At 36.3% G+C, this 24569-nt stretch overlaps 1 pseudogene; it reads left to right on the top strand.

The window, feature by feature from the left end:
- Nucleotides 1-20084: 20084 nt before the first annotated feature.
- Nucleotides 20085-20957, top strand: LOC138071491 (uncharacterized protein NKAPD1 pseudogene; annotated as a pseudogene).
- The last annotated feature ends 3612 nt before the right edge of the window (nt 20958-24569 follow it).

The following is a 24569-nucleotide window of genomic DNA, read 5'->3' on the forward strand; positions in this document are numbered from 1 at the left end:
TGCTCCTAACTGCTGTGTTGTATAAGGGTCAACTATACTCTATTTCTTGGGTCTTCAAAACTCTAAAAAAGAAACAAATCAAATGAAAACACAGCATTTACATTTATTTGCACAATCACATTTTTCTGCTTATAATCCTGTAAAGAATCAAGTAAATTATAATCAAGTAAATTTATAATCAAGTAAAGAAACTGAGTAGCCTAAACAAAATATTTTAAGCATCTCAAAGTCAACTGACTTCTGACTTACCTTTTCTGAAAATGTTTAACCAATTAGAGTTTTGAGACGTTGAGAAAATTTTCATTTTGCTTATTAGGTTACTTGATTTCTTAGAGGGTGTGCCAAGAGAAAACCTATTATATCTAGATCACTGTTAGGAATCTGGGAATGTGAAAATAATTCATGAAACATCTTACCAATTATATCTAGGGTAGAACATAGAGGTCCCCAAATGAGGTATGCAAACTTTCATGTAATCCCATTGTTTTAAGCAATCCACTTGCTGCACCTGGATCTCTGAGTCTAGGGCTCTCCCGTCAAATTCTCCAGATAATAACCCTCTGGTCTCCAGAGGAGCAGAGGGGGGGTACAGGGGACATTAGCCACTTATTTTAAAGACTTTCAAGGAACAGCCCGTGTTTTCAATCTCATGACTCATTCCTGCCTTCTGCAGACCAGGCACCTCCAAGTCTTGAAATACTAGGAATTCTACGGGAAGAATGAGTTGGTTTCTGTCAAAAGTTCATGTAGGGGAAGATATTGGAATTGTAACTTCTTTAGCTAAAATCTAAAAAAAATAAAATAAAATAGTTCCAATGTCACATCTGTCAGTGTTTCCACTCTTGTTCTCTTTGTCCTTTTGAATTTTTCCATTTCTTTACTCTAATTTTAATGGAGTTAGGAAGAAAGAGGAAGTAAGTGCATGGGATCAACTTATACAGGATATAAATGAAACCAACTGTTTTTAAACATGGGGTTTGTCTGATCAAATATATGAAGTAGAAAATTAACACTGCCTGTAATGTGGGGCTGGACCAGAGACAGAGTGACCAGAAATATGGAGACTGATAAGAAACTACTTCCAAAATGAAGGTATGAAATGAAAGCACAGACAAGGACTATGAGAATAGGAAGGAAGAACTAGGACCTGTGACAGATTACTGACAGATTTTAAAAGGATAAGGAGACATATCAAAGACAAAATCTAAGTAACAGGAAGAAATGGTGATGTTAGCAAGTGAGGTAGGGTATAGAAAGAAAGAAAAACATTGAAAACAAGGACATCAAAGGTTTGTATAGACATATTGAAATAACCCAGATCACATCATATAGTACCTAATAGAAAATTGGAAATATAGTTTTAGATTTAGGTTGGAAGTAGAAATGAAAACACAGGAATATTTAGCCAGTTAAATAACAGCTCAAGGGATGAGATGGGGAAGTACTACTCATGTCAGGAGAAAGTACAAATCCAATGAACACTTTGGTGCAAGAAACAGAGAAAGACAAGCTAGCAAAGAAATGAGACAATAGGTAGGAGGGAAACTAAGAGAAATGTGAAAAGAAGGATAGTTTAGAAGAAGAGTGGTCAGAGAGTATTCAACTGTTTCACTTTCTGCCCAAAGTAATATACAGCTAAATGATTTGACAGCTATAAAGTCCATATGATCTCTTTCAAGGGTAGTTCCATATGAGTGTCATACTGCAGTGGTTTAAAAAATAAAACAGAAAGAAATACATTTTTAATAACTTGGGAGTAATTCAAATACACCAGGGAATTACTCTATAGTGAAGGTGGTCCTCAAACAAGAGAAACAGAGATGATTAAATGATTGGGGGACAATCAAGTAGTCACTTAGAAAAATAAATAGGATGCACACCTCTTCATTTCATACACTGAATAAATTCCAGAAGGATCAAAGATTTAAAGGAAGCTTTGAAGCAGGACCAAAGAAAACTCAAGTGAAATTATTTATGATTCAGTGGAGAAGGTAAGCAGCACCTAGAGGCCAGGAACTATAAAGGAAAAAAACTGTTAAAGCTGATTATAGCAAAAGATTAGAACTCTGTACTTTAAAAATGCCGAAAAGTCAAATGGCATCTGATAAAGTAGGAAAAAAATTCACAATACACGACAAACAGTTAATGATTTTAACTTACACACTTAATCAATAAAACACTATAGAAAAAGTGAGCAAATAATATAAACAGAAGGTGCACAGAAAATAAGAATCATTAATAAGCAAATAATTGTAATTTAAAATGAGTTACTGTTCCCATCATAGAATTTACACAAATGCACACACAAATGAAATCTGTTTATATTTTTTATTAGTGAGAGGGGATATGGGTTTTGAGGGTGGCAGCGAGAGATGGTCACTTTTCATCCTAAACTTTTTTTTATTAAATTTATTTTGAAACAAAGCTAGCAAGAATGCAGCAAAAGACATGAGGAGTAGCCATGAGGGAGGAGGAAAACCAAAGAGGTGTAGTAATTTAGACGGTAAACAAAAGTGTTATAGGAAGTAATTTAGAAGGTAACCAAATGTGTCCAATGTTGCTGAGAGGTTAAGTAATAAATGGAGAGTAGTAACTTGGTGTGGTAATTGGGAGGTCACTGGTCACCTGGATAAGAACTGTTTACATGGAATGGCGGCAAAAAGGCTCATTATTGTGAGTTTAAGAGAGAATGAAGACAGGAAATAAGCACATACAACACTTACTTAGCATGATATATAAATAGAGAGTAGCCTGGAAAATCCCATGGACAGAGGAGACTGGCAGGCTACAGTCCACAGGATCACAAAGATTCGGACGCAAGTGAGCGACCAAGCACAATAACACATGGAGTGAGATATAGGATGGAAGTAGATAATGTTTTGTTTCACTTTGTTTTAGTAACAGGAGATACTAGAGCAGGTATATCTGAAAAGCATTAAGCTAAAAAAAACAAAAAAACAAAAAAAAAACCTCCCACCAGAAAGCATAGGCAGAACACTTTTGACATAAATCGATCTTTTTGGATCTCTTAGCGTAATGGAAATTTAAAAAAAAATAAACAAATGGTACCTAATTAAACTCAAAAGCATTTGTACAGTAAAGGAAACCATAAACAAAACAAAAAGACAATCTACAGAATGGAAGAAAATATTTGCAAATGATGTGACTAACAAGGGATTAATCTCTGAAATATACAAATAGCTTGTACAGCTCGATATTTTTTAAAAAAAATGAACAATTCAATAAAAAAGGGCAAAAGATGAAAAGCCAATTTCACACCATGTAAGGAAAGCCCTGCTTATGAACTAAGCTGATGTTATATAAAAGAAATTTTAAGAGTTTCTATAATCATAGGTCTTCAACTAAAATTTTGATTAAGTACAGTGAGATAAGAAAGCTGACAGAAGATGTAAATAGACATTTCTCTAAAGAAGATATACAGATGGCCAAAGGCACACAAAAAGATACTCAACACTGCTGCAGCTACTGCTACTGCTGCTGCTAAGTCGCTTCAGTCATGTCCAACTCTGTGCAACCCCACAGATGGCAGCCCACCAGGCTCCCCCGTCCCTGGGATTCTCCAGGCAAGAACACTGGAGTGGGTTGCAAGTTCCTTCTCCAATGCATGAATGTGAAAAGGGAAAGTGAAGTCGCTCAGTCATGTCTGACTCTTCGCAACCCCATGGACTACAGCCTACCAGGCTCCTCCATCCATGGGGTTTTCCAGGCAAGAGTACTGGAGTGGGGTGCCATTGCCTTCTCCGCAACACTGCTACGTCAGTTCAGTTCAGTTCAGTCGCTCAGTCGTGTCTGACTCTTTGCGATCCCATGAATTGCAGCACGTCAGGCCTCCCTGTCTATCACCAACTCCAGGAGTTCACTCAGATTCACGTCCATCGAGTCAGTGATGCCATCCAGCCATCTCATCCTCTGTTGTCCCCTTCTCCTCCTGCCCCCAATCCCTCCCAGCATCAGAGTCTTTTCCAATGAGTCAACTCGTCCCATGAGGTGGCCAAAGTATTGGAGTTTCAGCTTTAGCATCATTCCTTCCAAAGAAATCCCAGGGCTGATCTCCTTTAGAATGGACTGGTTGGATCTCCTTGCAGTCCAAGGGACTCTCAAGAGTCTTCTCCAACATCACAGTTCAAAAGCATCAATTCTTCGGTGCTCAGCTTTCTTCACAGTTCTACTCTCACATCCATACGTGACCACTGGAAAAACCATAGCCTTGACTAGACGGACCTTAATCGGCAAAGTAATGTCTCTGCTTTTGAATATGCTATCTAGGTTGGTCATAACTTTCCTTCCAAGGAGTAAGCGTCTTTTAATTTCATGGCTGCAGTCACCATCTGCAGTGATTTTGGAGCCCAAAAAAATAAAGTCTGACACTGTTTCCACATCTATTTCCCATGAAGTGATGGGACCGGATGCCATGATCTTCATCTTCTGAATGTTGAGCTTCAAGCCAACTTTTTTGCTCTCCTCTTTCACTTTCATCAAGAGGCTTTTTAGTTCCTCTTCACTTTCTGCCATAAGGGTGGTGTCATCTGCATATCTGAGGTTATTGATATTTCTCCCGGCAATCTTGATTCCAGCTTGTGTTTCTTGTACTCTGCATATAAGGTAAATAAGCAGGGTGACAATATACAGCCTTGACATACTCCTTTTCCTATTTGGAACCAGTCTGTTGTTCCATGTCCAGTCTAACTGCTGCTTGTTGACCTGCATACAGATTTCTCAAGAGGCAGGTCAGGTGGTCTGGGATTCCCATCTCTTTCAGAATTTTCCACAGTTGATTGTGATCCACACAGTCAAAGGCTTTGGCATAGTCAATAAAGCAGAAATAGATGTTTTTTTGGAACTCTCTTGCTTTTTCCATGATCCAGTGGATGTTGGCAATTTGATCACTGGTTCTTCTGCCTTTTCTAAAACCAGCTTGAACATCAGGAAGTTCACAGTTCACATATTGTTGAAGCCTGGCTTGGAGAATTTTGAGTATTACTTTACTAGCATGTGAGATGAGTGCAATTGTTCGTAGTTTGAGCATTCCTTGGCATTGCCTTTCTTTGGGATTGGAATGAAAACTGACCTTTTCCAGTCCTGTGGCCACTGCTGAGTTTTCCAAATTTGCTGGCTTATTGAGTGCAGGACTTTCACAGCATCATCTTTCAGGATTTGAAATAGCTCCACTGGAATTCCATCACCTCCACTAGCTTTGTTCGTAGTGATGCTTTCTAAGGCCCACTTGAGAGGAATGCAAATCAAAACTACAATGAAGTATCACACTGGTCAGAGTGGCCATCGTCAAAGTCTACAAATAATAAACGCTGGAGAGGGTATGGAGAAAAGGGAACCCTTGTAAACTGTTGGTGGGACTATAAACTGGTATAGCCTCTATGGAGAGCAATATGGAGGTTCCTTTAAAAACTAAAAATAGTGCCACTGTATGATCCTGAAATCCAACTCCATATATCTGCAAAAAGCTGTACTTTGAAAAGATACACACTGCATCCCAATGTTTACTGCAGCACTGTTTACAACAGCCAAGACATGGAAACATGTTCACTGACAGATTAATAGATAAAGAAGATATGGTACATATACATAATGGAATACTACTCAGTCATAAAAAGGAATGAAATAATGCCATTTGCAGCAACATGAATGGAACTCAAGGTATCATACTAAGTGAACTAAGCCAGGGAGAGAAAAACAAACATTATGATATTGCTTATGTGTAGAATCTAAAAAAAAATGATATAAATGAACTTATTTACAAAACAGAAATAGGCCCACTGATACAGAAAACAAACTATGATTACCAAAGGGGAAAGGGGGAAGGAGGGATACATTAGGAATTCTAGATTAACATATAGACACTACTATAAATAAAATAAAATATAAGGTCCTACTGTATAACACAGGAAACTATACTTGATATTTTATAATAATAATATGGGGTAAGAATCTGAAAAAGAATATATGTGTGTGTTTGTATAACTGAATCATTGTGCTGTACACTTGAAACTAACACAACACTGTGAATCAACTATACTTCAATTAAAAATTAAGTAAAAATGCAAACTAAAAGAAGTACAATACTATAAAAACATTTCAAAAGCACATAAAACAATACCAGATGACATATAGACACACACATATACATACATAGAAAAAGCATAAAAATATTCATAGGAATAAGAAAATTTGGCATAGTCGTTACCTCAAGAGAAGAAGGGTGAAGAATGCAACTAGGCAGGGATACACTAAGAGTTCTGCCTGTATCTAACATTTTGCTAAGCATCTGAAACAAAAATGGTAAAACATTAAGATATTGCACTATTGCATCCCTTGTGGCTCACCTGGTAAAGAATCCACCTGCAGTGCGGGAGACCTGGGTTTAATCTCTGGGATGGGAAGATCCCCTGAAGAAGGGAAAGGCTACCCACTCCAGTATTCTGGCCTGGAGAATTCCATGGACTGTATAGTCCATGGGGTTGCAAAGAGTCAGACACGACTAAGCAACTTTCACTATGTGAGCGTTTGTTATTCTGGCCTCTGTACTTTTCCCTGCAGGGCTTCCTTGGTGGCTAGTTGTAAAGAATCCACCTGCTAATGCAGGATATGTGGGTACAATCCCTGGGTTAGGAAGATCCTTTGGAGAAGGAAATGGCAACTCACTCCAGTATTCTTATCTGGGAAATCCCATGGACAAGAGGAGCCTGGTGGACTACACCCGGGTTGCAAAGAGTCGGAAACTATTTAGCAACTAAATAACAACTTTTCCCTATGCTTGAAATGTTTTAATAAAAGAAACAAAAAAGTATCATATATTATCTCTGCCCTAAATTAGGGACTGTGTAGACAAGCAGACAAGACATGACATATAAAGGCCAACATTTAAGGGAAAAAAAAAAAAAGGACAGGACAAATATATACCCAGACACATACTGTAATTAAAAAGACACAATTCTCCATGGCCATAAATACTCTGACGAATAAAAGGGAGACTAGTTGTTTTTCAGAGCACACACCTGACAAAAACCTAATTGTGGTTTTGCCTTTAAAACATTCTACTTGGATCACAAGAAATAAAACTGACAAGACTGTTTCTGATAGCTGAGATATCTTGCATAAGCTTAACTAATTTTACTCTCAAGCATTTATTTTAAGTAATTCACAAATCTAATAATTCTCAATCACCTGTCATATACTTAGATAATATTTCAAATAGAGACTCTAGTTTATGACTTAGTATTTAATTAAACCCCACAGTCTCACTTTCCTACCCTATCTAAGAACCAACAGCTTTAAAAATAATGAGATTTGAGATATGCCTAGCCAATTTTACTCCATGTAAGGAAAGCCCTGCTTATGAACTAAGCTGATGTTATGCAAAATAAATTTTAAGAGTTTCTATAATCATATGTCTTCAACTAAAATTTTGATAAGTACAGTGAGAAAAGAAAGCTGACAGAAAAGATCAGTGAAAAGTGCTAAACATTACAAAATCGAACATGGCAACCTGTAGAAAAGTTGTACATAAGTGGTCTTCTCTCTAAATCAAGTTATATGTAGCAGTGTCATGAAAAATTCAAAATCATTTTGAAATCCCAAACTTTGGAATTTAAGGAACAGAAATAATTTGTTACTTAAAGGTTAACTTTTAACATGTCACAGACTATTGAATCCTCCAGCTTTCACACATGACAGACACCACACTCCCCTCCCACCCATGGCACTAATAGGTCCTACCCTAAAACAATAAAGCACGAGATTTGAGCTGGGTGATGATTTTTCCCTAGAGAAATTCTAAAACCAACTAGAACCATGTAGAATGTTTCCACATAAGCACCCTTAACAAAATGTGCAAGGCTACAAAGAATAACAGTTGCACTGTACAAACGGCTGCAGTGACAGCTGATTTCAGAATATACCTTTTATGTAAGAGATCAGCCTGCCTGGATTCCTCCAACCAAATATACTCGATCCCCACGTTCCATAACCCATAGGTTTCTTCCTTCCCCTGGCTGTATGCCAAGACTGACACACTTTTAATAATTTCACTTTTCTTGCTGCAGTCATGGGGGCAACCTGCTCCACATGGTCACTACCATCTTGCTCTTTATTGATATACCTACACCATGCAGTTCCATTGCTTTTTGCAATAATACCACTCCTTCCTTCTTCAGTGTGATCCAATGGAAGTCCCTTTTCATGTTGACACTTATAAAAGGCTTTATGGATGCCTTTGGGATATATTGTTGGTTAATGGAATCATTTGTCTTTTACCAATGTTGAAGGAAGTTATTGTCCTTGTATTAATGTAATTCTATCTGATTTTCTAATAGTTACTGTTTTCATATAATAAGGGCTAAAATTCATCTTAATATACTTAATTTATCTGACCCAATCAACCTCAGTCTGAGGTTAAGTACGCCCCCCCCACCCATTCACCTAGTTAAGTTTAAGTATTCATTTCCCATCATTCCCCTCTCCAGTGTTTCTCTGGAAACTTACTAATTTGTCTCAGGCTCTTCAAAGTCCATTCTATACAATCCATTCTATGTAACAGACTGTGAACTGTTACATACACATCTTGCAAGAAAATAGAGGTGAGAAGTGAAAATATGGATAAGAAAAAATAAAAACTATCATTTATATCAGTGGTCCTCAAACTTCACTACGTATTAGAGTTCTCTGGAGAGCAAGATGAACACAGACAGCTGGGCTCTACCTCTGAGTTTCTCAGTCAGTTGATGAGGGATGGATCCAGAGAATTTGCTTTTCTAAGAGGTTCAAAAAGAATGCTCCTGCTGCTAGCCCATGGATGACACTTTAAGATCTAAGATTTACAAATAACATGAAAGTTTTTATAAAAAGTCCAAAAGAATTTTTTAGTTCACTGATTCCTAAAATGTTCACATTCACTCTTGCCATCTCCTGTTTAATCACTTCCAATTTGCCTTCACTCATGGACCTAACATTCCAGGTTCCTATGCAATACTACTCTTTATAGCGTCGGACCTTGCTTCCATCACCAGTCACATCCACAACTGGGTGCTGTTTTTGCTTTGGCTCTGTCTCTTCATTCTTTCTGGAGTTATTTCTCCACTGATGTCCAGTAGCATATTGGGTATCTACTGACCTGGGGAGTTCATCTTTCAGTGTCCTATCTTTTTGCCTTTTCATACTGTTCATGGGGTTCTCGAGGCAAGAATACTGAAGTGGTTTGTAATTCCCTTCTCCAGTGGACCACATTTTGTCAATGCCAAAGAATGCTAAAACTACCACACAATTGCACTCATCTCACACGCTAGTAAATGCTCAAAATTCTCCAAGCCAGCCTTCAACAATATGTGAACTGTGAACTTCCTGATGTTCAAGCTGGTTTTAGAAAAGGCAGACAAACCAGAGATCAAATTGCCAACATCCATCTGCTGGATCATCGAAAAAGCAAGAGAGTTCCAGAAAAACATCTATTTCTGCTTTATTGACTATGCCAAAGCCTTTGACTGTGTAGATCACAACAAACTGTGGAAAATTCTTCAAGAGATGGGAATACCAGACCACCTGACCTGCCTCTTGAAAAATCTGTACGCAGGTCAACAAGCAACAGTTAGAACTGTACATAGAACAACAGACTGGTTCCAAATAAGGAAAGGGGTACATCAAGGCTGTATATTGTCACCCTGCTTATTTAACTTCTATGCAGAGTACATCATGAGAAATGCTGGGCTGGATGAAGCACAAGCTGGAATCAAGATTGTCAGGAGAAATATCAATAACCTCAGATATGCAGATGAAACCACCCTTGTGGCAGAAAGTGAAGAAGAACTAAAGAGCCTCTTGATGAAAGTGAAAGAGGAGAGTGAAAAAGTTGGCTTAAAGATCAACATTCAGAATACTAAGATCATGGCATCTGGTCCCATCACTTCATGGCAAAAAGATGGAGAAACAGTGGAAACAGTGGCAGACTTTATTTTTCTGGGCTCCAAAATCACTGCAGATCGTGATTGCAGCCATGAAAAGATGCTTACTCCTCAGAAGAAAAGTTATGACCACCTAGACAGCATATTAAAAAGCAGACATTTCTTTGCCAACAAAGGTCCATCTAGTCAAGGCTATGGTTTTTCCAGTAGTCATGTATGGATGTGAAAGTTGGACTATAAAGAAAGCTGAGCACCGAAGAATTGATGCTTTTGAACTGTGGTATTGGAGAAGACTCTTGAGAGTCCCTTGGACAGCAAGGCAATCCAACCAGTCCATCCTAAAGGAGATCAGTCCTGAGTGTTCATTGGAAGGACTGATTTTGAAGCTGAAACACTAATACTGTGGCCACCTGATACAAAGAGCTGGATCATTTGAAAAGACCTTGATGCTGGTAAAGATTGAAGGTGGGAGAAGAAGGGGACAACAGAGGATGAGATGATTGGATGGCATCACCGACTCAATGGACATGAATTTGAATAAACTCCGGGAGCTGGAGATGGACAGGGAGGCCTGGAGTGCTGCAGTCCATGGGGGTAGCAAAGAGTCAGACACAACTGAGCAACTGAACTGAACTTAAAGGAAGAATTAACTGGAAAACTAACACAGTAAATTGACCACTACAAAAATATCAGTTCCACAAAGACATAGATTCGTAAGATAACTAGGAATAAGGTTAAAAAGAAATGTGAAAGACTTTTAAAAATAAAATTTCACAAAATAATTTTTTTAAAGTGAGTCACTTAGTCATGTCTGACTCTTTATGACCCTATGGACTGTAGCCCACCAAGCTCCTCTGTCCATGGGATTCTCCAGGCAAGAATACTGAAGTGGCTGCCATGCCCTCCTCCAGGGGATCTTCCCAACCTAGGGATCGAACCCAGGTATTCCACATTGCAGGCAAATTCCTTACCGTCTGAGCTCCCAGGAAAGGATCTGAATAAATGAATACATGGACACAGATACCCCCCAACACAGAATATTGAAGAACAGACATTTTACCCAAAATTCATATAGAAATGCAATGCAATCCCAATCAAATTAGCAAAGGGTCAGATTTTTCTTGTGGAGGAGGATGGATATTTTATATGTTGAAACTATAGTTCAATGGGAGATGTAACACATAAAAATTGCCCAAATATTTTGTTAAATAAGGGGGGAAGCAACTTCCACTTGATGTACTATTAAGGTACAGTAACTATCAAAACAGTGTGGTACTAGTATGGGAACAGACAGAAGGATCAACAGAACAGAATCTAAAAATAGATCAAAATAAATATGGTTATTAACTATGGTGAATGTGATAGTCACAATTAGCAAAAAGAGATAAAATTCTCAATAAATATTTGTGAGGAAACTGGATACATTAGTAGGAAAAAATAGAAGTTCTCTCTATACCATATATGTATACACCTCAGAGGAATTAAATCTCTAAATATGAAAAAAAATATAAAAGTAGTAGAATAATATAAAGGAGATTTTTTCCTGTTTAATGATCACATTTTCAAATTACAAAAAATACAGTTTATTTTCTTCTTTTTAATTGCAGTTAACATACAACATTATATTAGTTTCAGGTGTACAAAACAGTAACTTAATATTTTTATAGAATACACTCCATACAAAAAGGATATTCCCTGTGCTGTAAATTATATCCTTGTAACTATTTTATACTTAGTAGTCTGTACCTCTTAATCCCCTTCACCTAGTTTGCTCCTCCTGCCACTTCCTATCCTTGGGTAACAACTAGTTTGTTCTCCATATCTGTGAGTCTGTTTCTATTTTGTTATAATTGTTCATCTGTTTCATTTTTTAGATTCCACAGATTAGTGAAAACACTGTATTGGACTTTCTCTGTCTGGCTTATTTCACTAGGTACAAAACCGTCCAGGTCTATCCATGTTGACACAATCGCAAAATTTCATTTTTTATGACTGAGTAATATTCCATTGCGTATATATATCAAGTCTTCTTTATTAATGCATCTGTTGATGGATAACTGAGTAGTATTCCATTGTGTGTGTGTGTATATATATATATATATAAAATCTTTATTAATTCATCTATTGATGCATACCTCATGTGAAGAGTTGACTCACTGGAAAAGACCCTGATGCTGGGAGAGATTGGGGGCAGGAGAAGGTGATGACAGAGGATGAGATGGTTGGATGGCATCACCGACTTAATGGACATGAGTTTGAGTGAACTCCGGGAGTTGGTGATGGACAGGGAGGCCTGGCGTGCTGTGATTCATACGGTCGCAAAGAGTCAGACACGACTGAGCAACTGTACTGAACTGAACTGAACTGATGTATATCTAAGGTGTTTACATATCTTGGCTATTATGAATAATGCTATGAACACTGGGGTGCATATATCTTTTATAATTGGTATTTTTGTTTTCTTTTGATAAATACCCAGGAATCAAGTTGCTGGATCACATGGTAGTTTTATTTTCATTTTTTTGAAGAACATCCATAATATTTTCCACTGTGGCTGCACCAATTTAATTCCCACTGATAGTACACAAAGGTTCCCTTACCTCCACATTCTTGCCAACACTTATTTCTTGTTGTTTTGATGATAGCCATCCTGAGAGGTGTAAGGTGCTATCTCACTGTGGCTTTGATTTGCATTTTCCTGATGATTGGTGATGTTGAGCATCTTTTCATTTGTCTGTTGGCCGTCTGTGTGTCTTCTTTGGAAAAATACCTATTCCCATTTTTTAATCATTATTTGTTTTTTTATATATTGAGGTGTATAAGTTCTTTATACATTTTGGATATTAAACCATAAAACTCCTAGAAGAAAGCAAAGGCAATAGACTCTTTGACCTTGGTCTTAGCAGTATGTTTTAGATCTGTCTCCACAGAAACGGGAAACAAAAGCAAAAATAAACAAATGGGACCTAATTTAATTTAAAAGCTTTTGCACACAAAGGAAACTTATCAAGAAAAGAAAATGGCAACCTACTGAACGGGAGAGAGTATCTTTTTAACAGGACATAAAAACAATCTAAGGGCCAACAAAAAACACAGAAGCCATAAAGAAAATAAAAGTGGTCTATATGGTTGTTAGTTTAAAAAGAAGTTACAAATTTATATGCTGCAACACACTTAAAAGACAAGGGGAAGTGGAAAGGGACTGTAACAACTACTACAGGCGAAAGGTTTTCTTTTGAAATTTTTATTTATGTACTTATTTTTGGCTGTGATGGGTCTTCATTGCTGCTAGGGCTTTTCTCTAGTTGTGGAGGGTGGGGCTACTCTCTAGTTGCTGTGTGCAGGCTTCTCATTGCAGTGGATTCTCTTGTTGTGGAGCACAGGCTCTCGGTCATGCAGGCTTCAGCTGTTGTGGCATGCAGGCTCAGTAGTTGTGCCTTCAGGACTCTAGAGCACAGGCTCAGTAGTTGTGGCACACGGGCTTAGTTGCTCCACGGCATGTGGGATCTTCCCGGATCAGGGATCAAACCTGTGTCTCCTGCATTGGCAGGCAGATTCTTTACCACTGAGTTACCAAGGAAGTCCCAGGCAAAAGTTTAATGCTCATCATACATAAAGTAGTCCCCCCAAAATCATTTATAAAGATGAGGAACCCAATGGGCAAGTATTTGAACAGGCCTTTCCTAGAAGAAGAACAACAAAGAAGCATAAGAACAGAGGTTCAACCTCAATTTGTGTGAGTGCGTGTGTCAGAAACCAAGAGAACTTACAGCATGTTAAAGACACATTATTATCCTTCGCCACATTTAAAAAAATTTACTGAGTTATAGTCAATATTAGATAAGTTTCAGGTATACAAAAAAGTGATTCACAATTTTTAAAGGTTATACGTCATCTATAGTTATTATAAAATATTGGTTACATTCCTTGTACTGTATAATATAGCCTTGTATTTTATTTTATACATAGTAGTTTGTATCTCTTAATCCTTCACTTGTATCTTTCCCCTACTTACTTCCCTCTCCCCACTGATAACCACTATTTTGTTCTTTTATCTACAAGTATGTCTCATTTTTGTTATATTCACTAGCTTGTTTTATTTTTTAGATTCTACATATAAGTGATAACAAACAGTAATTGTCTTTCTGTCTGACTTATTTCACTAAGCATAATATATGCCAAGTCCATTCATGCTGCTGCAAATGGCAAAACTCATTTTTAACGCCTAAGTAGTATTCCAGTGTGTGTGTGTCACCTCTTTTTATCAGTTCATCTGTTGATGGACACTTAGGTTGTTTCCATATCTTGGCTGTTATAAATAATGCTGTTATGAACACTGGGGTGCATGTATCTTTTCAACTTAGTGTTTTCTTCTTTTTTTCAGATATATACCTAGGAGTGGAACTGCTGGATCATATGGCAGTTCTATTTTTATTTTTTGAGAAACCTCCATACTATTTTTCCATGTTTTTACATTCAAAAGATAGTAAGACACTGCTCAGATCCTACTAAAACCATGAAGAATCCTGTATCTTCACTTATACAAACAAGAAAATGACAAAGTAACAGAAACCATAAATAAAATAAAAAGACAACATACAGAATGGTAGAAAGTACTTGCAAATGATATGACTGACAAGAGATTAATTTCCAAAATATATAAACAGCTCATTTATAGCTCAATATAAAAAACCAAACAACCCAATCAAAAAATGGAGAGAAGATCTAAATAGATATTTCTCTAAAGAAGACATATAGATGGCCAAAGGATACATGAAAAAATGCTCAACATCGCTATTTATTAAAGAAATGCAAGTCAAAACTATAATGAGGTATCACCACACACCGGTCAGAATGGCCATCATCAAAAAGTCTACAAATAATAAATGCTGGAGAGGGTGTGGCGAAAAGGGGACCCTCATATACTGTTGGTGGGAATGTAAACTGGTGCAACCACCATGGAGAATAGTACGGAAGTTTCTTAAGAATCTAAAAATAGAATTACCATAGGACCCAGCTACCCTATTTGTGGGCATATATCCAGACAAAACTATAATTTGAAAAGGTACATACACCCCAATGTTCACTGCAGCACTATTTACAACAGCCAAGACACAGAAGCAACTAAAATGTCCATCAACAGATGAACGGATAAAGAAGATGGAATACTACTTAGTCATTAAAAAGAATGAAATAATGCAGCAACATGGATGGACCTAGAGATTATCATATTAAGTGAAATATGACAGAGAAAGCCAAACAGAATTATGATATTGCTTACACATCTAAAATAATGATACAAATGGACTTACATACAAAACAGAAATAGACTCATAGACACAGAAAACAAACATGGCTATCAAAGGGGAAAAGTTGGGAGAGGGATAAATTAGGAGTTTGGGATTAAAATATATATATTACTATATATAAAATAGATAATCAATAAGGATCTACTGTATAGCATAGGGAATTCTACTCAGTATCTTGTAGTAATGTACAACAAAAAGAATTTTCAAAAGAATGTATGTTATATGTGAATCACTTTGCTGTACATCTTTAACACATTATAAATAAACTATATTTCAATAAAAATTTATAAAAATCCTTGGTACAATAAAAATATTTTTTTGTTTCCACGAGACATATTTTTAATTTAAACAAAGTGACAATGTAATGTACAACATGGTGACTATAGTTAATGATACTGTACTGCATTTGAAATTTGTTAAGAGTAAATCTTTTTTTTTAAGTCTTTGTTTTAATTTAAATTTGTAAGAGTAAATCTTAAAAGTTCCCATCACAAGAATAAAGAGCTGTAATGATGTACAGTGATAGATGCTAAGAATAAAGAACTGTAATGATGTACAGCGATAGATGCTAACTAGACTTCCTCAAGTGATCATTTCAAGCTATACACAAATATCAATTCATTATGCTCTGTAACTGAAATTAATAATGTTATGTGTCGATTATAATTCACTTTTTATTTAATTTTTATTTTTACTTTATTTTACTTTACAATACTGTATTGGTTTTGCCATACATTGACATGAATCCACCAAGGGTGTACAAGCGTTCCCAAACAGAGAGGGAGCAAGACAATGAAGAAGACAAAAGCTTACAAAAAGCCTTTTAAATGAAATCTTTACAGAAAATCAGAGAAGATAAAGAAAAATTTATTGTACATTTTACTGGAGAAGGCAACTAACTGGGTTCATTATTAAAGCTTCCAGTTTGGGGTTAGTTTAAGAAAGGAGGTGAAGGTTATTTTTTCCCATCCCCATGCTAGCTGGCCAAAATTGAATTTGTCCTCCATGTTCCAAAGGGTAAAATTCTTAAGTGCTTTTATATTACAGTAATCACCTTACCAGAAAGTTGTTTATTCAAGCAAAATGAGATTCATAAGCTATCTTAAAACAAAAATTCTTTTGTCTCCAATATAATGGAATAATCAAGCTCCAAGTGACTTGAAAAATCCAGATGCGAGGCAGTGTTTTTATTACATTTTCTAGTATTATAAAAGTAAAGAATGAATCATTTTATTGTCTTTGCATTGGAGGCCTTTAAGCTTAAAGATACTAGTTTTCAAATCAATTTATAGCTGAAACCTGAAGTCCATGCTGTAAACACTAAGCAAAACCTAAACAATAGCAAAAGAAATGAAAGTATTTCTTTCCGAGTGGTAAAATCAGCATTTTACCACTGATTTCTTTAAAAAGTGTCAATTATTCCCCCAATGATTTAGGTCAATATGAATAGAAGATGCTTATCCTTTGACTATATTTTGGACAAAATATTTATGTGAAAATTTTGAAAAATGTAAACAGATTTTTAAAAGCCTACTCATATATTACATAATATTTATGTTATATAATATTTGTTATTCTGACCAAGAAGAATGTATTGAATTCTACCCATATGATCAACTAATTATATTAAGAACTCTTTAACTAAGCTCCACTGTAAGTTATAATCTAATAATCTAATAACCATAATCTAATCAATCTTAGCAAAAAATATATTTAATTGTAATCTGTCTTCTAAAAGTTTATTATATTCTTCAAAATTAAATTAAAAAGAATTTCCTTTTAAAAAGAATACTGTTAACACACCATTCAGTCATAATCAGCATGAGTCAGTTCAATGAAAACAACAAACATCTGGCCTGATCACAATTAGTACAGTCCATTTACTAGAGTTTTATCTCTTTTTAGTGAGTGACTTTCAAATACGGTAAAAACCTTTAAATGACAATTCACTAATCAGAGCTTCATAGAAAGCCAACATTCCAGACAAAAACTTTTCCAAAATAAATCTCCACTTTATTAATTAGGTCACTCAGCTTACACTGTGCAAGGGATTCAAGGGAGTACACACAACATGCAGGTCTGGATAAAGATAATAGTTTTCCTGGGCCCCTAATAAGTTTAGCAAACTTAACAAAATTAAAGAAGACAGTAAGGGAAGTGTAGGTAACTCTATACTTTACACAATTTTTCATATCGATAGTATAAGTCATATTATGGGATATATACAGGGCTGAGGTTCGTTGATTAATCAAAAAAGTTAAAATAGGAATCATTTGTGACTTGCCTTATCATTTGATCTAGAGACAAGGCTTTTCCTTTGTATATAAGCCTGCTAACTGGATCTTTTTCCACAAGTTAACCTCACTCAAAACAATGAATGCATGAACTGTGATTTATAGATGTCTCCTTCAAAACAGGAAGAGAAGAAAAAGCCACTTGTACTAAATCCTTAGGAGTTTTTATAATTTCCTTCAAATCTTTTTAAAGTGCAGGTCCAGGACTGAAGTGAACTGAGTGACATCTCACGCTGAAATTTTTCAGGGGTTCCCCAAACTCAGTAATCAAGATAAATGCTAATTTAATGCAATACTTAATGATGAAAGATTGGATGCCTGTCCTGCACAATCAAGAACAAAACAAGGGTAACTGCTCTCAATATTTTTATTCAATAATGTGCTCAAAGTAGTAGCTAGGGCAACAGTCAAGAAAAAAATAATAAAAGGCATCAGATTGGAAAGGAGGCAATGAAACTTTCTCTATTAGCATATGACATGAACTTACACATAGCAAATCCTAAGGAACTGAGTAAAAAGACTGTTAAGAATTAATAAATGAGTTCACCAAGGTTACAGGATACAATTTCAATATGTAGAAATCAGCTGTACTTCTACAGTTGCAATAAAAAATATAAAATGGAATTAAGAAAAAATTTCATTAATAAAAGCACACAAAAGGAAAGAACACTTTGGAATAAATTTATCAAAAGAAGCACAAAAGTTGTACTCTGAAAACTACAAAATATTGCTGAAAAATAAGATCTAAATAAATGGGTATATATCCTATGTTCATGGACTGAATTAATAATGTTAAGATGTCAATGCTCCCCAAACTGATCTGTAGATTTAACATAGAGCCTATCAGAATCTCAACTGACTTCCTTGTAGAAACTGTCTAGCTGATTCTAAAGTTCATATATAATTGCAAGGGACTTAGCATAGTCAAAACAATATTGAAAAATAAGAACGAAGTGGAAAGACTCAAATTTCCTAATCTCAAAACTTTCTAACAAGCAATGGTAATCAAAACAATTTGGTATTGGCATAAGAACTGACATAGGGATCAATAGAACAGAACTGATAGTCCAGAAATAAAGCCATGTATCTTTGGTCAATTGCTTTTCAATAAGAGTGCTAAGATCATTCAACAGAGAGAGGACAGTCTCTTTAACAAATGGTACCACACACAGTTGGATAGCCACATGCAAAAGAATGAAATTGGACCCTTACTTCATACCATAAACAAATATAACTAAAATGGATCAAAAAGCTAAATGTTAGGGCTGAATGATGAAATAGAAGAAAACATAGAGGTAACTCCCTATGTCCTCAGTTTTGGCAAACAATTCCTATGATACCAAAACCATAAACAACAAAACAAAATATAATTTGAACTTCATCAAAATTAAAAACTTTTATATACCGAAGTACATTATCAAAAAAAGTGAAAAGACAACCTATAGGATGGGGGGAATACTTGCAAATATATGTCTGACAAGGGATTAATATACAAAATTCCAACTCATCAACAATAAAAATTTCAATCAGGAATTGAACAAACATCATGAATAGATATTTCTGTAGAGAAGATACACAAATGACCAACAAATACATGAAAAGATGCTCAACATCACTAATCACAGGCAAAATGCAAATCAGATTCATATTGAGATACTACTTCTCACCCATTAGGATGGCTATTAAGAAAAACAAAACAAAACCAGGTAATAATGAATGCTGGCTAGGGGATGGAGAAATTAGAACCCTTGTATAGTATTAGTGGGAATTTTTGCAAAATGGTGCAATTTCTGTGGAATAGTTTTGCAGTTCCAAAATAAGTTGAACATAGAATTACCATATGATTTGCACATCCACTCCTAGGAATCCACCCCAAAGATTTGAAAACAGCTTATCAAACAAAAACAGTTACATATATGTTCATAGCAGCATTTTTCAAAATAGCTGAAAGCAGGAAACAATGCCAATGACTATCAATTTGTGAATGAATAAACAAAATGTGTTATATTTATATAATGGAATATCATTTAGCCATAAAAAGGAAGGAAGCTCTGATTCATGCTACAACATGGATGACCACTGAACATAATACACTAACCTAAACAAGCCAGTCAAGTAAGGTAACATATTGTATGACTCCATTCATATAAAATGTCCAGAATAAGGCTAACCATAGAGATGGGAAGTAGATTTGTCGCTGCTTAGGGCTGAAGGAGATAGTGGGTGGTAGGACTGTTATCTAAAGAGCAGGTGTTTATTTTTCTGGTGATAAAAATATATCAAAATTGACTGGTAATATTTGCACATATCTGTGAATTTACTAAAAATTATGAAATTGTACATCTTTTTTTTACTGAAGTACAGCTGAATCACAATGTCGTGTTAGAGACTACTTCCTCCCTCCACTCCCACCACACGAGGCTGTGGCGCATGGTGTAGAGCTGCCTTTGAGCCCCGACTCTTTGCTTCCCAAGTGGGAGGAAATCTTGTAATGGAGTGGTTCCTCATCTCACAAGTGCCTGATTGCCTCAAGACCGAGGGATTGAAAAATGTCCCAAGTTTCCATGGGGTAAGTTCTCTTAAGGAATGTCATCTGGCACATAGATGCTCACAATAAGATACAGGAGGAATTAGAGAACTGGAGAAACAGATGGAAGATGCTTACTGGGGGACCAAAAGGAAAATGTGACCCAGCAGTTCAAGCCAGGTACCTAATGATGGTTTTGATGAAAAAAGTCAAGAGACTATTGGAAGTCAAAGAATGAAATTTCTGGAGCAGTGGATGATGATTTTCTTAAGGCTAAATCCTGGAACAAGTAGTTATATGATTATGAAGCTAACACATCAGACAGATGGGGTCACAGTGGCTATAAAGAGTTATACCCTCAAGAATCTGAAACAGACAGTGATCAATAAGATAGTACATGCCGTATAATGGGGAAAAAACATCTACCCACAAACACAAAAGGTCATCTACCCACAAACACAAAAAGTCAAAGAAATCCCACCAAAAAAATAAGGGAAAAAAAGTCACACAAAAACCAGAAGAAAAGCAAAAAGGAAGCCACAGATAGAACAGCTGATTCCTCAAGTGAGATCTCAGAAGAAACTGGGGCTTCTAGTGCTAGGAAAAAGAGACAACCATGGAAGCGGAAGAAAAAAATCTAGGAAAGTCTCTCAAGAAATCTGCTTTATTCCTAGAGGCAGAAAGTGACACATCCCAGTCAGATGATTCTGCATGCAGCAGTTCAGAGGAAAGTGAGGAGAGAGACACTAAGAAAACCAAAAGGAAAAAGAGAAAAAAGCCCACATCCCTACAATTCACACTATTCATTGTACAATGAAATACAAGAGAGGACAAAGGCACAAATTGGAAAGTGGCTACAAATGAAAGGTCTGCTGAGGGTTCTGAGGATGACTAAATGAGAAAGAAGCATTCTTGTTTCCTGCATGATTGGATATTTATAGTTCTTACATCTTGGAGTTTGCCAGTGACGTTATTGCTCAGCACAGGGGGCCTGAGGTCAGAGACCTCCTGTGCCATCTACCTGAGTTCTGTCAGACTTCCTGTCTTCTATTTTGGCCTATTAAACTTAATCCTCTTACTGTTAATAGGGAATCTGTTATTTTGCTCTGAAGGTTTCTTGAAGAGATTATTTTTGTGATTAATCACATTTAGAATAGAGTGCATATGCAGCAAATTAAAGGACCCAGATATGCAGATGATAGCACTCTCATGGCAGAAAGTGAAGAGGAACTAAAGAGCCTCTTGATGAGGGTGAAAGAGGAGAGGGAAAAAGTTGGCTTAAAATTCAACATTCAAAAAATGTAGATCATGGCATCCAGTCCCATCACTTCATGGCAAACAAATGGGGAAACAATGGAAATAGTGACAGATTTTATTTTCTTGGGCTCCAAAATCACTGCAGACAGTGACTGCAGCCATGAAATTAAAAGATGCTTGTTCATTTTGGAAGTAAAGCTATGACAAACCTAGACAGTGCATTAAAAAGCAGAGACACCAATTTGCTAACAAAGGTCTTTATGGTTTTCAAAGCTACGGTTTTTCCAGTAGTCATGTATGGATGTGAGAGCTGGAACATAAAGAAGGCTGAGTGCCAAAGAATTGATGCTTTCAAATTGTGATGCTGGAGAAGACTCTTGAGAGTCCCTTGGACTGCAAGGAAATCAAATTAGTCAATCTTAAAGGAAATCAACTTGAATATTTACTGGAAGGACTAATACAGAAGTTGAAGCTCCAATACTTTGGCCACCTGATATGAAGAGCCAACTCATAAGAAAATACCCTGATGCTGGGGAAGACTGAAGGCAAAAGAAGGGCGAGCAGCAGAGGATGAGATGGTTTGACAGCATCGCCAATTCAATGGACAGGAATTTGAACAAACTCAGGAAGATAGTGGAGGGGAAGGGAGCCTGGCATGCTACAGTCTATGGGGTAACAAAGAACTGGAAACAATTTAGCAACTGGACAACAACAAAGGACCCAGAAAGCTGAATCCAGTAATGACCTGGGTATACCAATTGCGATGTCAAATTTGGGGAAAGCAAGGGCTGGTGTCAAGAGATGGATTGGTGCTCATGCTATATAGAATGGTATGATAAAGGAATACTGTGTTGCTCTGTTTATACAGTAGGTGCCACAACTTGGCTTTTTCTGTCTTTAGCCTTGGTGCTTTGATCTTTCTGGATATTGGCCCCACAGGCGTGGTCCAGTTTACTTAACGAGGAACTGAACATAAGAACAAACACCTTCCACTCAGGATAACATCCACAGACAGCGGTTACAGGTAGAAACAGGGGTTTTTGTCAAATTTCCCTGCTGGACGGGGTCTGTGGTTACACTCTATATATACCTAAACATGGTAACTGGATAGCAAAAGGTTTTCTAGTTGCATTGCTTACTGCCTAAATGTATTTATATTCAAAATTATTTATTTACTTGTCATAGGTTAAGTCCTAAACCAAATGAGGAAGAATTAAGTATCAGTCATGCTGTCTAGTCATGTTGTCTAGTGGTGTGCTGAATAGGATTCAGAGCAAGCAACAGTCATTTAAATGTTGTCTTCCTTGCTCATTTTTTAATCTGCTAATGAACTTTAGATTTTCCCTGAAACTAGGTTGAATCAGTTCTAAAGTGAAATGGGTTTCTTGGGACATATCCAATTCTTCCTAGTCTGCCTTTGGATTAAAGGACCAAGTAGAGATCTTGTTATTTCCTTTTACTATCTACTGTGATCCTACTATGTTAAGTCTTAAGAAACCAAAATATCACTGGAAGGCTGGCCGAACACAAACGAATTTTTTTCATTATGGCAGATCAAGTGACTTTGTTTTTTCCTGGCTGTCACTTCATGCACTGAGTAAAAAGCTTGAAAACTCAGGAAAAAAGAAAAATCCCCAATGTGCTTGTTTTAAGTATAAAGCAAAGTGATTCAATTATACATATATATATATATATATTCCTTTTCAGATTATTTTCTATTACAGTTTATTATGAGATATTGAATATAGTTCCCTGTGTTAAACAGTAGGACCTCATTGGTTATCTATTTCCTAATATAATAGTTTGTATCTGCTAATCCCAAACTACTAATTAATACCTCTCCCACCTTTCCCTTTTGGTAGGCATAAGTTTGTTTTCTACATCTGTGCGCCTTTCTGTTTTGTAAATAAGTTCATTTGTATCATTTTTTCAGATTCCACATATGATATTTGTCTTTATCTGCCTTACTTCACTTACTATGAAAAGCTCTAGGTCCATTCAGTTCAGTTCAGTTGCTCAGTCATGTCTGACTCTTTGAGACCCCATGAACTGCAGCATGCCAGGCCTCCCTGTCCATCACCAACTCCGGGAGTTTACTCAAACTCATGTTCATTGAGTCTGTAATGCCATCCAAGCATCTCATCCTCTGTCATCCCCTAGGTCCATTCATGTTGCTGTAAATGGCATTATTTATTCTTTTTCATGGCTGGGTAATATTCCACTGTATAAATGTACCACATCTTCACCTATCAATGGACAATTACATTGTTTCCATGCTTTGGCTACTATAAATTGGAACTGTACATTTTTTTTTTCTCTTGTTATCATTTATTATTTTTTTCCTTTATTTTAATTTACAATACTGTATTGGTTTTGCCATACATTGACATGAATCCACCACGGGTGTACAAATGGATCTATAAATTCACATATTCTATTTATGTGAATTAAAGCTCAATAAACCTGCTTTTTTAAAAAAAAAATCTAAATTAATACAGAAAACCCATGATGAACATTACACCAGTACTTTAAATAAAGACAGCCTTGGTATTACTGATAGTATTACTGATTTTTTTAATTTCCTCAAGCCCCAGCATGGCTCAGCAGGGCACTGCATAACCAATGACAGCTTTTTAAATCTTAAGCATTTCAATGGACCCCTGAAATTTCAGGAATCACCCAATACATTCAACTCTCTTTTATTAGAAATAGCTTCCTTTTCGTAGTTACATTTGAATAGTGATTGTGATATTTAAATAATGTAACCACAGTAATTAGTACAAATGGCATAGAGGTTTGTTTCATATCAAGCCACTGACTCGTGATGACATGGGCAGTGCAAGCAAAATTGAAAAGACAACTAGTGAAAAGATCCCTAGTCAAGAGAATTCAATGCTTGGTAGCATCAATTAATATCACTTAAAGGCTTTCGACTTGTTCAATCAGGCTCTTAATATACTTGGTTTGGTGGAGGGTTGCTGGGTAAAATATAGGACCATCCAGTTGAACTCAAATTTTAGACAAACAGTGGATACATTTTTAGTATACAAATGTCAACAATACTGCATGGAACTTCGTTTTATACCAAAAAAAAAAAAAAGTTGCTGTTTACCTGAAATTCAAATTATCTGAGCATCCTGTATTTTTATTTGCTAAATTTGGCAGCCCTAATTTGAGGAAATAATTGCTAGTAGAGCAAACCATGAAACTGAAAATAGCCAGTGAGGGTGGCTGTGGATTTTGAATCTGA

Source organism: Capricornis sumatraensis, chromosome X (genome assembly GCF_032405125.1).
Source record: "Capricornis sumatraensis isolate serow.1 chromosome X, serow.2, whole genome shotgun sequence".
NCBI classification, from domain to species: Eukaryota; Metazoa; Chordata; class Mammalia; order Artiodactyla; family Bovidae; genus Capricornis; species Capricornis sumatraensis.